The following is a 14,182-nucleotide window of genomic DNA, read 5'->3' on the forward strand; positions in this document are numbered from 1 at the left end:
GGGGCAGGGAAGCATACTGATTTTCATTTTTCAGGAACATTCTCTCCGTTTCTTGGTCCTTGTGTCCCACTCTGACCTCACTATGACCTGGGAATAAGCGGCATGGCCTAGTGGCAAGAACACCGGCTTTGGGAGTCTGAGGTTGGGGTAGATCCAAGCTAAGCAGGTTGAACACAGGCCCCGTCCCCCATGGGGCTCACAGTCTTCATCCCCATTTTCCAGATGAGGGAAGTGAGGGCCAGAGATGTGAAGTGACTTGCCCAAGGTCAAACGGCAGCAGACGAGGCAGTGCCGGGATTAGAACCCAGGTCCTTCTGACTCTCAGGCCCTCGGTGACTCCATTTGGAATGACATTCTCTGAGGTTATATAATGGCATTTATTAAGCGCTTACTATGTGCAAAGCACTGTTCTAAGCACTGGGGTAGATACAAGGCAATCAAATTGTCCAACGTGGGGCTCACAGACTTAATCCCCATTTTCCAGATGAGGTAACTGAGGCCCAGAGAAGTTAAGTGACTTGCCCAAAGTCACACAGCTGACAAGTGGCGGAGCCGGGATTTGAACCCATGACCTCTGACTCCAAAGCCCGGGCTCTTTCCACTGAGCCACGCTGCTGCTTTGTGGGTTCTAATCCCACCTTTTCACCAATTTGCCCCACTTTACCCAGTATTCACCCACCTTCTTTTTAACTCCTTTTACTCAGTCATAAGACTCACCTACAGAAGCCAGTGTGGCTTAGTGGAAAGAGCACGGGTTTGGGAATCAGAGGACACGGATTCTAATCCCGGCCATGCCACTTGTCTGCTCTGTGACCTTGGACATGTCACTTAACTTCTCTGTGCCTCAGTTACCTCATCTGTAAAATGGGGATTGAGAATGTGAGCCCCATGTGGGACAGGGACTGTGTCCAACCTGATTGCTTTGTACCTACTCCAGCACCTAGAACAGTGCTTGGCACATAGTAAGCGCTTAAATACCATAATTATTATTATTATTATTATTAGAGCTGTTCTTAACTCAACTCCCCAACCTCCTTCCCCTGTCTCACAATATTCCACTAGTTTCAAACTCTGTCCCTTCCCAAATCGGACCTACTTCAGTCCTTTTTCCCTATGGTATTTGTTATGTGCTTACTATGTGCCAAGCACTTTATTAAACACAGTGGTAGATATAAACTAATCAGGTCGGACACACATAACTCAGTCTTAATTCCCAGGCAAATGAGGCATAGAGAATTTAAGTGACTTCCCCAAGGTCATATAGCAAGTATGGGTTTGAGCCAGGGTTAGAACCCAGGTCCTTTGACTCCCAGGTTCATGCTCTATTCAGTAGTTGGTGCTACATTTGCACACAATTAAGTCCTGAGGGGGAAGAATACAAAGCCCATCCAAAACTTGACTTCCTTCAGAGAATCTTTTCTCATTAATTTCCCAGAACCGTAAGTAATCCATATAAACTCCTCAACCAACTCAGCACTCTTGGCTATATCTTTACATAATAAGAATAACGATGGCATATAGTAAGCACTTACTATGTGCAAAGCACTGTTCTAAGCACTGGGGAGGTTACAAGGTGATCAGGTTGTCCCACGGGGGGCTCACAGTCTTAATCCCCATTTTACATATAAGGTAACTGAGGCATGGAGAAGTTAAGTGACTTGCCCAAAGTCACACAGCTGACAATTGGCGGAGCAGGGATTTGAACTCTGACTCCAAAGCCTGTGCTCTTTCCACTCTTTACATATATCCTCAGAGGATTATCATCATCATCATCAATCGTATTTATTGAGCGCTTACTATGTGCACAGCACTGTACTAAGCGCTTGGGAAGTACAAATTGGCAACATATAGAGACAGTCCCTACCCAACAGTGGGCTCACAGTCTAAAAGTGGGAGACAGAGAACAAAACCAAACATACTAACAAAATAAAATAAAATAAATTATCAGAAGCCTGAGTTTTATGCTGGGGGGAAAGGTACAAGTGTGTCAGAGTTGGGAGAGAATTCAGCCTTTGAGAGAACAGAAAGAGACTCTTGAGTGCTGAAAAAATGTTTCCAGCCCACTTCACTGTACTTACCATGGTTATTATATAGCCAAGCTAACATTTGTTATCCTTTGTTAGTATAACAGGCATTACCTATATAATTGTCAAATTTTAAATATTGATTTGCTTTTTAGTTTTAAAAAGTTATAAACAGTTTAACTAGTAAAGTACAATGAAAACATGTTGGTGGCTTGTTCTTCTGAGTGAAATGTATACTTCACTCTACATTTCAATATAGTTTCATATTTTGTTAATTATATTTCATTAGCATATTTTCAAAATGGCTAGAATGTTTTGATATTTGAATACTTGCAATTTAGCTAAAACCTTAAAAATGGCTTATAACATTTCTATTATTTGTAAGTCTGGTTCCAAATCATATAATTATCTTTCAGAAAACTTTGTTATACTGAAGGAAACAAAAAAAAAATCTCCATTACCATGAGCATCAGTCATCCATAAACTCCACCTTACTGTCTTCTTAGAAAAGGTCTATAATAGAATGTTATTAATCTTTCCATTTGGATGCCCTGTTTAATGACATTATCAGTAATGAGTGGTAGGAATTTACTGAACATTTGTTTTTGTAGCTTCCATCTTCTTCCCATTAAAAATATTTTATTAGAGAGTTATACATGCCTAGAATAATGGGCAGACATGTGGAGATATTACCCAATCGGTACCCATTTTACCGTGGTAGAGCCCCATAGCACACTATATGCTTATTTGGCAGCTTCTGCAATTCTTGGTCTGGAGAGAGAGCCACCAACTGCAGCATCTTTCTCTTTTTTATATCACTAAGCAGCCAGTGGATTGTTCTCCCAGAGAAAAGCAGTATGGCTCAGTGGAAAGAGCTTGGGCTTTGGAGTCAGAGGTCATGAGTTCAAATCCCTACTCTACCAATTGTCAGCTGTCTGACTTTGGGCAAGTCACTTAACTTCTCTGTGTCCCAGTTACCTCATCTGTAAAATGGGGATTAAGACTGACCCCCCGTGGGACAACCTGATCACCTTGTAACCTCCCCAGTGCTTAGAACAGTGCTTTGCACATAGTAAGTGCTTAATAAATGCCATAAAAAAATAGTATTATCAATGATTTACTTGCAGCACTTGGACAGGGAGGTTGTGAGGCTTCCCATTCACAGCTGATTTACTTAAATTTCTCTCTGTTCATCCGTTCTTAGGGAGAGGCTCCTAGCCCTAGTTCTTGCAGGCACTTTGAGTCTCAATCTGAACATGGCCTCTGAACATTCGTCCTCAGATATGATTATCGTCTGGATTGATCTCTTTCCATTCTCCCCCACCATCATTTGGTGAAGGTGCTAGTTAGCAGTGAAGTGTCCAAAAAGCAAGCTGAGGAAGAAAAAACAAAGGTTCTAAACAATCCACAAACTGAGACGGAATTACCAAAACAAAACCCTAGTACTTGGTTGCTGCCCTGTAAATTTAGATTTAAGAAAGATAACACTTCAAAATGGTGGTAAAGATGCACACTGAACTACGAAATGAGACATAAGTGCTCAAGAGCTTTGATATACACTTCTGATCCAGGATCTCTGAATTGGATAGACATATTAACTCTGAGTTTGCCAAGATGTACTACAATACATTCTACATACAATCATTGGTATGGGAATGATTTATTAGATTTTTTTGAGTGTTCTCAATAAATATTTTTATTAGATTTCTCCTTTTTCCACTGTACTTCTACTAAGGAATTTGTGATATACATCATATTTAGTGTCTATTTCCAGAATGATATTGCAGTTCATCTCCCATGACATTCATTTAAATGTTTTTTGTTTTTGTTTGCTTTTTTTTTGCAGTGGGGATTTTAAATAATCTTTGAATAAAATGCTAAAATAACTCACAAGAGAATTCAACTGGACTATAATTAGAATGTCAGTTATTTCCCTTGTATCATAGCTTTCTTATGATCATAGTACATTGAGACTTTATTTTTGAGAGCAATTACACTGTGGACAAAGGATTTAGCTGTTGAACTTTTCAATAATGTGCACCAATTTTAATTTTGCCTATAATAATGGGTGCTTACTCAGTCTTCAATTTAGTTATTTATTTCATTAATTTAATTCTGTACTTATTATCCATGGATACCAGGTGGTCTATCAAAATGCACTCACCTCTCCTGTTTTATTATTTTGTTTTATCTCTTTGGAGTCTTTGCCTAGCTCTATGCTCCTGTATTCTTCTTTTCCCTTCCATTTATTTCAATGCATGCCTCTATTTCTCCATCCCTGTATTCTCTCTTCGATCCATCCCCCCACTCAAAACTTCAGACAAGTTATTTGCATGGAGAAATCTTTAATTTGGAACTGGTATCTTCAGTGTCTCTATGGCAGAATTCTGAGTACATTTCAATATGATTTTATATTTCATTAATCTTCAAAGTTTGGGAACCTCTCATGATATTTTTACTTGGGGATGGCTGGGTTAAATCAAATGTAGTAATTTCTCAATAATTGTTGTAAATATTTTCTGGGTAAATGCAAAACTGCAGAAAAGGAGAGAGGTAGATTTAGGAATCATCTATGTAGAGATTGCAGTTTAGCCATGGGAGCAAATGAGTACTCCAAGGGAGTGGATCTAGTTGGAGAATAGAAGAGGACCCAGAAGGTAATTAGGAGAATAGAGACATCCCCCTCAGAGGGTGGGAAGCAGAGGAGAAGCTGGCAAAAGGGACAGAGAGATAGGAGGAGAACCGGGAGGGTACTCTATCAGAGCAGATAAGATTAGATAATATTGCCTTTAAAAGAGGTTGGTCCACAGTGTCAAAAGCAGAAGAAAGATCAGGGAGGATTAGGATGGAGTACTGGTCATTGGATTTGGCAAGAAAAAGGTGATTTGTAATCTTAAATAGGCCTGGTCTGTGCAATGAAGGGGGCAGAAAACAAAACGCATGGTCTTGAGAGAAGAGTTGGAAGAGAGGGAGTGGAGACAGGGATTGTAGACAGTCTGCTCGAGAAGTTTGAAAAGGAATGGAGAGAATGCTGTGGGGTTAAGGGAGGGATTTTTAGGAAGGGGCTTAAATGGACATCTTCAAAGCAGTGGGAAAGAAGCCATTGGAAAGTTAGCAGTTGAAGATGGCAGTCAGAGAGGGAAGAAAGGAGGGGGCAAGGGTTTCGATAAGGTGAGAAGGGATGGGGTCAGAAGGACAAGTGGAGGGAGTAGAGTTTAACAGGAGACAGGCAACTGCTTGAAATACTGCTGGGGAAGATGTGAAAGTAGAAGAGGAGGCAGGAGGAGGGAGGGATTGTAAAGGAACAGTGAAGACCTTGGGAGATCATGCCTCATGGTTCTCATGTGATCAATGAAATTCTAGGCATGTTGCTGGGGCAAGACATAGAGGAGTTGTTTGGGGAGAGGGGTTTTGAGGAGGGAGTTAGATCTATGAAACAGCAGTCATGGACAGTGAGCATTGAAGTCAATTTATATGGAAAAGTATTGTTGCTGAGAAAATGAGAGGGTAGAATTAAAGCAGGCATGGATGAATTTTCAATGGATTTCTAGATGTCTAAATTTTTGCCAGCAATTCTCCACAGCTCGGGTGCAAGAGCAGAGGAATTGAACTGTGGAGATGATCCATGGCAACAGATAGGTAGTATGAGATCAGTCTAGGGCCTGGGGAGAGTGGGAATTGAATTCTGTTAAGAGGGCAGTGTTAAGGGTGTGGATTCGTGATTGACAGAAGGTAGGTTGGGTACGCAGACTAGATGGAGCACGATGAATTTAGAAAATTGGAGGGGGCCAAAAGATGGAAGATCTCGGTGGGGATAGATTTACAGGTAAGAGGAGTATGGGAGAGAAGGCAGGTCAGGTGAGGAGGTTATGGTTAGAAAGTGGTATTTTAGAGTTGGTGAGGTTAGAGAATGTGGTCAGTAGAGATGATGAGATTGAATGTGTGGCTGAATTGGTGAAAGGGTGAAGAAGTGAGGAGCAGGAAGTTGGTGAAGTTAGGAAGCAGGCAACAGAAATGTCACTCAAGTGGCTGTTGAAGTCTCCAAGGACAGAGAAAGAGAAGGAAAATGGTTCAGAAAGTTAAAGGTGGGGGCTGGGAGATGGTAAACAAGTGATGGTAGTAAGCAGTTCGTAGAAGCAAATGATTTGGGCTTCAAAGGAAGAGAAAGAGAAAGACAGGGCAGGTGAGATTGTATGAAAATGGCTTTGGGGAGCAAGAAGGAGGCTGATTCCCCTTTCCCAGTAAGTCTTGGGGAGTGGAAGAAAATGAGGCCACTGTGGAAGAGAGCAACAGGAGGGGTAGTGTCATCTGGGCAAAGCCAGGTTTTATTAATGGTGAGGAGGAGCAGTAAATCAATCTTCCATTTTCATCATCTAACCCTGTTTGCTTACTGTGTGATGGAGAAAAAAGAATGAATGAACCACACACCACATATGAATTTTTCATAAATCAGAATTTAAATACCACATTCTATATATTTATGGCATCGACAAGTATAAGTGCACTTTAAATTCTGAGTATGAGATATCAGACGCCTGTATTGCAAGGGTACCTCTCTTCATCAAATTTTTGTTTTGATGCTTTTCCGCACTGAAAAGTGTGTGATTATGTATTATAGAAATACTACCCTCTAGACTTACCTTTTCTCAAGAGTTCCATTCTTATTCCCGAGGTTTGTTTTTTAATTTAACCAAAAGCTTTTCTTCACTTGTATGCACCATTTCCCTGCCCTCCATTATTTATTTCACAACTATCTGGAAATTCATTAAACACAATTAACTGCTTTACTCCCCCTTTTCCTGGCCTCTTAAGTTGATTTCAAAGTAAGAGGCTCACCACTGAGCATCTTTGGAGTTTACACAAGCAGGCAGAAAGCTTTCTGAGATGTATCTGGCTGTTAGCAGACCCAAAGTTAAATTTTTGGGTTTCCATTCATGGGATGAAGCTTTAGTACAGGGCTCTGCACACAGTAAGCGCTCAATAAATACAACTGAATGAATGAATGAGACATCAGTTAGTACAAGGTCCCTCTTTTACTGAAAAAAGTGTGTTCTCAGAAAAAATGCTAGTCTTATCTCAGAGGAACCAAATTACTACACTATATGAATTATGACGTGTTCCACTGAACAAAGAAAATATTGATGTTAGTCTGCAGAGAAAGTTATGCAGAAGAATAACAATGTCTCATTGTTGTGGTGCTAATTCTAGAAATGGCAATACAGAATTATTCCAGAGACAAACACCTAAACCAGAGTATTCTACCTGAATGACCTGCTGGCACTTTAGGCTCATTATATCAAAATGAGAATTTAGCTTTCTCCTCTCCATAACGTTCTCATGACAACACCATAATCCTGCCCATTCCAGAAACTCCACAAGCTTAGTAGCATCACTGACTCTTCATTCTCATTTTATCCCATATCAGCCACTCTTTAATTTTTCCTTTATAAGATTTCCTGAATCCTATTCTTAGTTTCTAGTCACCTGATTCTAGTCTTCATCATCTTTAGCTCGATTTTGGAAACAAACTCCTAAATGATGTCTCTCTCTATCCAAGCCATTCCCCTTATTCACCTATAGCAGCACATAACATCTGCTGAGCTGCACTTTGCTCTGAAATCCTTCTGTGATTCAGGAAGAGCATAGCCAATGATATTCTTCAATAGATTTAAAGAACTTTTCCTTAAGGACTCTGACTTGCCTAAAAGATCTTGCCAACTGGCAAGAATTGTAATTGCAAGGCTAGTATTAGCTGGGCATGTTTCTTGGAGGAAGGAATGGATGGGTATTAGTAGTGTTCATTTAGATATCTCTCTCGGCCATATCTCTGCAATGCTAATCCCAGGCTGTTCAGGATGACAAGCTGGTATATTTGGTTTGAAAACATCTGTGGTTCTAGACAGTAGATTTTTCATTGTAAACAAAATTCTACCTCTGTCCATTTTCTAGTTTCCCCATTTGCTCCCAATTATCTATTAACGAGACCAAGAAAATAACATAAATTACAAAAGATCTTCAATTCCTTTTGATTTTTGTTTTTTATCTGCTGTGTCTAGATCAGAGGTTCCTTGTGGGCAGGGGTGGTGTCTAACAACTCCTAACTGCTTAGTACAATGGGTGTCTCCTTCTTGTTGTTCATGGGACCACAAACGAGTCACTAATAAGTCAGCCTGTTGTAAACTCACCACAATCCCAAACACTACATACCGGTCTCTTGTGCTTATTTGTGATCTAGTAATTTGTAAGTGTTTTTTTTTCAAAGAAAGAAATGTTTCTGTCTTGTTCACTACTGCATGTCTTGAAGCAGAGAGTCAGCTTGGCTTAGTGGAAAGAGCACGGGCTTGGGAGTCAGGTCATGGGTTCTAATTCCGCCTCTGCCACTTGTCAGCTGTGTGACTTTGGGCAAATCACTTAACTTGTCTTTGCCTGTTACCTCATTTGTAAAATGGGGAATGAGACTGTGAGCCCAAGTGGGACAACCTGATTACCTTGTATCTACCCCAGCGCTTAGAACAGTGCTTGGCACATAGTAAACACTTAACAAATGCCATTATTATTATTATTGTTATTATTATCGAAGTGCCCATGACATTAGTTGTGTTAACTGCTACTGGACAAAAAAGTTCTACTCACCTGAACTTTAGACATATCTCAGACAAAGGTAGATTTCCTTCATGTGTCTCCTGTGGGGAGAGGGTTGATAAGAGAGTTTTGGCTATAGTTCTCCCTTCCTCTTCTCTCTCCATATACCACTTCAGGGATGTGCCTAAACTCCCTACCAATTTGATTAATGAGAAGTGTGGCTCAGTGGAAAAGAGCACGGGCTTTGGAGTCAGAGTTCATGGGTTCAAATTCAGGCTCTGCCAATTGTCAGCTGTGTGACTGGGCATGTCACTTAACTTCTCTGGGCCTCAGTTACCTCATCTGTAAAATGGGGATTAAGACTGTGAGCCCCCAGTGGGACAACCTGATCACCTTGTAACCTCCCCAGTGCTTAGAACAGTGCTTTGCACATAGTAAGCACTTAATAAATGCCATTATTATTATTATTCTTTTTGAACTTTAATTCAACATCAATTAGTGAGCCCCTTCTCTTACATTTACACTTTTCATTATTTACATAATCTTACATTATTTTATGGCATTTAATAAGAATTTACTATGTGTTGGATACAGTTCTAAGTGCCAGGGGCAGCTTGGCTCAGTGGAAAGAGCACAGGCTTTGGAGTCAGAGGTCATGGGTTTGAATCCCGGCTCCTCCACATGTCTGCTGTGTGACCTTGGGCAAGTCACTTAACTTCTCTGAGCCTCAGTTACCTCATCTGTAAAATAGGGATTAAGACTGTGAGCCCCACATAGGACAACCTGATCACCTTGTATCCCCCCTCCCAGGGCTTAGAACAGTGCTTTGCACATAGTAAGCGCTTAACAAATGTCATCATTATTATACAAGATAAACAGGTTGGACACAGTTCCTGTCCCACATAGGTTCACAGTCTAAATTGATGGTGGAGGATTTAATTCCCATTTTACATATGAAGAAACTGAGGCACAGAGAAGTTAGGTGACTTGTTTTCAAGTGATGAAGCTGGGATTAGAATGCAAATCCTTTGACTCCCAGGTTTGTGCTCTTTTAACTTGACCACAGTGTTTTCCCCATAATCCTAGCGGAATTGCTAATATAATGGCCAGTAGCCCCCTCCCTTATACAATAGCATTAGTCAAGATGTGGCTTAGTTTGATCAATAAACAGTCTTCCAAATCTAAGGAGTCACTGGGCTCACTGATCTGACACTCTTACAGATCCCTAGGGCTTCCGAATGAAATTTCCTCAAACTCGCTTTCTGGTCAACCTTTACTCCTTAAGTACTTGGTCTTTTTGACTAATTAGCACCTACCATTTATTGAGCATGTCAGTCAACCATCATCATATTTACTGAGCACTTACTGTGTGTAGAGCACTGTACTAAGTGCTTGAAAGAGTCCAATACAACAATATAACATGCATTCTCTTCCTACATAAACTCACAGTCCATTGGTCAGATAATAATGCTTTTATCATATTTTGCCAGCATCCTCCTTAGATGTAGTTCTGATGATCATGAAAATCTAAGCATCACCTTGATTAAAATGCTCTGCATTTAGGACACATTTTCAATTTAAAAGAAAATTGAACCCAAATGATTGTCCTTGCTTCATTTTGTCAGCTTTTCCAAATTAACAGGGAGTTTAGCGACTCATTGCTGGGGTCGAGCTTCATTCTTACAATCCAAAAATCTAAATAACAGCTCTATTTTCTTTCGCACCAAGGCACCTAGGTAAGAAAGAGTGAAGTTATTTTTAAAGTGTGTTTCTTTGTGTTACCTTTGTTATGAATTTAAGATGACCAAGAATAAAATAGATTAATGAAAATAAGCAGTAGGTTAATCTCCTTGTTTAATATAAAGCATTTGCACTTTCCATCAAAAAATGAACTAATTTGGCATAAATCTAATTTTGCTTTGGTCTGTTGGAACCTGAGTGATTATTGACTAAAGATAAGATTATAATAATTGAGACAGCAGATGAATACCCATAAACAGCTAGCTGAGAAGACTAGTGTTTATGTTGCCATACAGAGAACATGAGAACTGTTGAATAGCCCTTAAATAATTTGTGAAACATGATGTGCACACATGAACAAGATGAATATTTGGACTTTTAGACTATTGCTTTGCTGCTGTTCACAAATATAGTCTGTCATGAAGTCTTGCTACCTGAATAAATTGTGTACAATAGCGTGGAGGGTCCATTTTATGGAGTAAAGTTGGACTTGATGGCTACGTTATCGTACCTGTGCAATAATGTATATGCAGGAATGCAATGTATTATACAGGATTTAAAGACTCAGTGTAAATATTTCTGTAGAATTCCCCTTATTTTCAAGGGCTGTTGATATTTCATGTCCTGTAATAAATTATGAATTTATTTTTATTTTTATAGTATTCACTTTGAGTATACAATGCTTCAAGCACTATACTAAGCACTGGGGCAGATATAGGATAATCAGGTCAGAGAACTAGGTTTTAATCCCTATTTAACAACTGAGGAAACTGAGGCAGAGGGAATTTAAGTTAACACAGCAGATAAGTGGGGGATCTGGGATTAGAAACCAGCCCTGTGCTCTTTCCATTAGGTCAGGTTACTTTTCTATGACTCAGACAAGATCCTAGACTGAGCATGTTGTGGGCAGGGAACATGTCTGTTGTTGTACTCTCCCAAGTGCTTGGTACAATGCTTTGCAAACAGTAAGCACTCAATAAATGCACTTGAATGAATGAATGAGTCACATTCCTTGATTTCAAATTGCTTACAGTCTAATGGGGGAGACCAAGAAGTAAGTGTATGTATACTTACACATATAAATTTATTTCTAGACACATTCACACATAAGTCAATCAAATAATCAACGGTATCTATTGAGTGTTTACTACTTGCAAAGCCCAGCACCAAGGACATGGGAAAGCATAATACAACCAGGAATTTAAAACCTACAAAGAACTTCCAGTCTATGAGAAGCTTTAACTTAACAGTCTCTGTGTTGTGGCTCAGACTAAAATACTTCTTGAGCTAGTGCTCTAGTCATCTTGAGTTCATAATTACAACAGCATTGTTTGTTCACCCCCAATGAACTAGTTCCCTTTGAAACTATTTCTGCAGTGTCCTCTGATGGCTCATTTGTAGCTTCTTCCATGTGATGCATATACACATCCTTGTAGAGATCATTGAATGTACTGCCCCTTCTTTAATGTGACTTTTCTCTTTGACCCCCTCCAATCTGTCTTCCAACCCCCTCTCGTCACAGAAACTGACTTCCCAAAGGTCACTAATGATATTCTTCTTGCCAAATCCAATAGCCTCACTCCATCTTAATCCTCCTTTACCTCCCAGCTGCCTTGGACAATACCAAACACCTCCTTCTCCTGGGAGCATTATCCAATCTTGGATTCGCTGGCCCTGTACTCTTATTAATAATAATAATGACATTTATTAAGCACTTACTATAATAATAATAATTGGCATTTGTTAAGTGCTTACTATGTGCAAAGCACTGTTCTAAGCGCTGGGGAGGATACAGGGTGATCAGGTTGTCCCACGCGGGGCTCACAGTCTTAATCCCCAATTTACAGATGAGGTAACTGAGGCCCAGAGAAGTTAAGTGACTTGCCCAAGATCACACAGCAGACGTGTGGCGGAGTCGGGATTCGAACCCATGACCTCTGACTCCAAAGCCTGGGCTCTTTCCACTGAGCCACGCTGCTTCTCTAAAGCTATGTGCAAAGCACTGTCCTAAGAGCTGGGGAAGTTACAAGGTGATCAGGTTGTCCCCTGGGGCGCTCACAGTCTTCATCCCTATTTTACAGATGAGGTCACTGAGGCACAGAGAAGTTGAGTGACTTGCCCAAAGTCACACAGCTAAGTGGCGGAGACAGGATTTGAACCCATGACTCTTCTGGTTTTCCTTCTATCTCTATGACTGCTTTTTCTCATCTCCTTTTGCAGGCAGGCTCCTCGTCTGCCTCCCAACCCCTAACTGTGGGAGTTCCTCAATGCTCAATTCTGGGTACTCTTCTATTCTCCATTACACCCTCTCCCTTGGAGAACTCATTCACTCCCATGACTTCAACTACCATATTTTTGTGGAAGTTTCTCAAATCTAAATCTCCAGCCCTGATTTCTTGCTGCCTTTGCACCTCCTCCAAGAGGTCATCCCTGCCTAATCCCTCATTTCCTCTTCTCCCATTCCCTTCTGTACCATCCTTGCACTTGTCATCACACCATTTCTTCACCCCTCCTTTTGCCCCATCTCTTGGATGTCCCGCCCAAACCTAAAACTTAAATATGTCCAAAACATAATATCTTTATCGTATCACCCAAACTCTGTCTTCCCAATAACTTTCTGTGGTGAACCCACAAGTTACTTTATTAATGACTGTTTATGATCCCATGAACAACAACAAGGAAGAGATTTTGAGCCACTGATGGGCTCTACCTGAGAAAGGTGATTGCTGGCCCATAGGGGTGGAGCATGGAGGGAGGCATGGCTTTCTCTCCCAGTTCTACCCAAGAACAAGCCTGGGCCAACCAATGACTGCCATGTAGGACCACAGCTGCCATGCCTAAGACAGTTGCTTCAAATTGTGTTGGGGCAGCTGCAGATGGAGACATGCTGAAGCACCAGAAGCAAGCACTGGAGCAGTAGGGGAGCAGCACCTAGAAGCAGAAAGAAAAAGCATTGGCAGAAGGGGCTCCTTTGACCACAGACTGGTATTGGACCCTTAGTAGAGTGAGTGAGTGTGTGCATGTTCCTTGCATGTTGGTGAAACTAAACAAAAAGCTTTACACATTAACCTTGGTGATCAGAGGTGTGGTTTGACTTCCACTACATGTCACTGAGGCTCCCCGACTCCAGGATGGTCCTGGTTGGTATGAACTGGGAACTTGACACACAAATGGTGATGAGAATGGGATTTGTGGACCTTGGTCACAATGGTCTGGTGTTTATGATGTCTTGGCTTGCTAACTCTTGTTCTCTCTTACCTCCCTCATTGAGATCTGGGTTAGGGTGACTAAATGTTGGAATATTGTTATCCACTTGGAACCTTTAACTTTGGGCAGTGTCTACTAGCAGTACTGTGTGTAGGGTTTTCCTTCTATGAGAGGAGAAATTTACTAATGGCTAAAGCAGCTGCTTCTGATAGTATGGTGATTGCTAAAGAAGCCAGAGAAGCTGCAAGTGATTCTATTATGGTAGTCGAGATTCTCCTGAAGCCTAAATTGGGAACAATCAGCCAGGCCAGGTTAAACACCATTGTTAAAGGTGGGTGTGAGCCTGATTGCTGCAGTGGAGTTATTTGGTCTGATGAGAAACCAGATGAAGCTGACCCCATTTTAAGGGTCCCAGTTGTAACCACATGGGGAGGGCCCCCTCCAACTCATACCTCAAGGGATTATACTGGGGTGGAATTAGCTGAGTTGTCAGTGATTCTGCAGAGGCATCAAGTGTTTAGTACAGTGCTCTGCAGACAGTAAGCTCTTAATAAATATGATTGAATGAATTAGAAAGCCCGTACCAGAGTGGCTTCTCTGGATTTATAATCATGGAGCAGCCTTACTCT

This window comes from Tachyglossus aculeatus, chromosome 2, assembly GCF_015852505.1.
Source record: "Tachyglossus aculeatus isolate mTacAcu1 chromosome 2, mTacAcu1.pri, whole genome shotgun sequence".
NCBI classification, from domain to species: Eukaryota; Metazoa; Chordata; class Mammalia; order Monotremata; family Tachyglossidae; genus Tachyglossus; species Tachyglossus aculeatus.